The sequence below is a fragment of the Aethalodelphis obliquidens genome, unplaced genomic scaffold, assembly GCF_003676395.1.
Source record: "Aethalodelphis obliquidens isolate GAN/ISIS:26980383/991018 unplaced genomic scaffold, ASM367639v1 scaffold4, whole genome shotgun sequence".
Classification (NCBI taxonomy): Eukaryota; Metazoa; Chordata; class Mammalia; order Artiodactyla; family Delphinidae; genus Aethalodelphis; species Aethalodelphis obliquidens.
In genome coordinates, this window is record NW_020837948.1 from 68959389 (window position 1) to 68962169 (window position 2781).

A 2781-nucleotide genomic window follows, 5' to 3' on the forward strand; every position below is an offset into this window, starting at 1 on the left:
CAGTGCTAAAGAGATCCAGGCTGGGAAAGACGATTGTCTACTCCATGCCCTACTTCCAAATGCAATGTATAATGAGCAATTGTGCAAAACTATAACCTTCAATTGTTGGAACGTCTCTGTACTTTTGTTTTTCAAAGGCAGAATGTTTTCTGGCATGTTGCTACCTGAAGAAAAAAAATACTCCCTTAATTTCTACATGTGCGTGCATATCACGCTGATACATCTCATTTCTTGTCGTAGTGCCTGCTCTCCCAGGACCAACAAAGAATTTATGCATGTAATGCATTTATCAGCTCGTGTGTGTGTGTGTGTGTGTGTGTGTGTGTGTGTACATATATATATCCTATGTGCCAGTGTCAAGAATATCTTCTGTATTAACAGAAAGCAAGCAACCTCTTGGGTGTTTCTCCACCATGAAATTAACTTTGCATCTTGTGCATCAAGGGAGTGAAAAGTGATTGACAGGTCCCCGTGCTTTACACAGAACTAAGTACTCATTTATACCGGAAAAGGAGTGGTACTAAGCATTTTATGTTGCATAGTTTCTGAAATTGCTCCCCTCCCTTATTCTTTTCTAAGGAAGGTCTCTATTATCCCAGGGCCATGTAGACAGTAGAGGGAAAATGGCTCCTAAGTTTCAACTTGCTCTATTTAGGTTGCCTTTTCCTTGCTCCCCCCTCGGAATATTTATCATGCTTGTCATCAAGGACAGCTTCTGAGCACCCAGCAGTGCCAAGCGTGGTACCAGCTGTGTGTGTTTGGCAGTCCTCACCTCCACTGCTGTCCACAGGCTACAATTTGGATTTAACCATGGTCATCATTCACACCCTCGTGGCAGCAGCATCTCGGGGTGCTACCAGCCAGATGACAAGCAGCAAGAATGAGGACCAGGCCAGCAGTTGCTATGGGGCAATGTCAGGTGACTGCACCTGGCTAACGTTGCCTTTCTGCTCCAGCCACTTCTCTCCACCCACCTCTCTCATTTGGAAGGCATGTGTGTCTCATTCGTGCCATGAGACAATTGCCAGAATGATACAATCTTAGGGGAAGGGATCTCGAAAACATCGAGTTCGACCTGCTCATTTTAAAGATAAGGAAATGGAAGCCCTGAGGGGTTAAGTTCCTTGGCCAAGCTCATGCAGGTGGTAATCGGCACAGCAATGGCTGGCATCAGGTAACTGAACCACTTTCTCATGGTCTTTCCACCATACCCATGGCTTTTCAACATTTGTTAGCACAATCCACAGTACGGAATAAACTTTATATCACGACCCACAATATCTACACGTATATACAGCTAACACAAAAGTCTCACAAAACAATACCTATCTTTACTATAGGAGATATACGTTGGTATTTTCTATTATATATTCATTTTAAAAGAGTCTGGAGATTGCTTGGCAGCATGTACACTAAAATTGGAACAATACAGGGAAGATTAACATGGCCCCTACACAAGGATAACATGCAAATTTTCCCCATATTTTTTTCACATTTACCAAATGTTCCTTTTCTTTCCAGGGATAACATTTATAGGTACACAGTCAAAATAATTTGCATTTTTTCCTAATTAGATACATCTACTGAATGTCTAGGAAGGTGGGGTTGAATTAGATACAGAGAGGGGTCCCTTCCAGCTTGAACCTGTCCCATGCCTGGTCAGGAGCAAGCTTATTGCCTGATCTGTCCTTAATTCTGAAAGGTAGAATGATCTAGCAGAGAGAACACTGGGTCTAGTCCTGGCTCCATTATCTTCCAAGTGTGTGACTTGGGGTGAATTTTCTCTGGGTTCTGCTATCTCAACTGCAAGATCAAGCTGTTGTTAATTGACAGAGTTCTGAGAAGTGAACAAAATAATGCAAATGAATGCAATAAAAGCTCTATTCACAAGACTTGTCCTGGAACAACAATGGTCTTAAATTCTCACATATGGTGTCTCAAAATATTTCTGGATTCTCATCAAAACACCTGCATAATGTATTATGAATAAATTTGGTGGAATAAAGACAAACTAAACCCTGGAACTGACTCATTTTCAAATGCCTTTGCAGGTGTTAGAGAGGAGGGGTTGACCCTAAATCTTGAAGATGTTCAGCCTCAGAAAAGCAGAAGTCATTGAGGTCAAAGATGACCCTATGCTCTTGAAAGGAAAAGGTGATCAGTCGCAAATTGAAAAACACAATCAAGAAAGGTTACTATTAATGAGTATGAAGAGGAAGAATTGAATGACGTGTTGTAAAACGTTCAGATGCAATAGCCAAGCTGAAGGCTGGTGGGACAAGTGAAAAGGAAGAGTTTTAGGTGTACTCAATGCTGCCTCAATTGCTTTTGAAGAAGGCATCTTTCTAGGAGGTGGTTAGGCTTGGGTTCAGTGTATTCCAGCTTTGGACTCACCAAATCCAATAAAAATTTTAAAACCCGATATACAAATTATTTTTGAAAATATTCAAAATGCCTGCGATGACCTTGCCAAGCGTGACAGTTAGAAGGATCCTTGACAGCTGAGAACATCAGACAAAGCCGTTCAGAAGCTGGCTGTGATGCTCTGCTTGGAGATATGGCTAGGGTAGAAAAAAGCATCACCGGCACTACTAGGGTACTAAGGGCTGCTTCCTGGCTGCTACTGCTGTGTGAAACAGAGCAGGAGCTGGAACAGAGATCCTGAAGAGGAGGAGGACCTTGGCGTGGGCAGAGTGGGTGGAGGTGATGTGGAGGCGGCATGTTCTCATTCCTGAAATAGTGCATTATCACTCTTAGTGAACTGTGACAGGAAGCTCAGAG

At 42.6% G+C, this 2781-nt stretch overlaps 1 pseudogene; it reads left to right on the forward strand.

Moving 5' to 3' along the window:
- Nucleotides 1–1393: 1393 nt before the first annotated feature.
- LOC113617751 (uncharacterized) lies at nucleotides 1394–1488 on the forward strand (annotated as a pseudogene).
- The last annotated feature ends 1293 nt before the right edge of the window (nucleotides 1489–2781 follow it).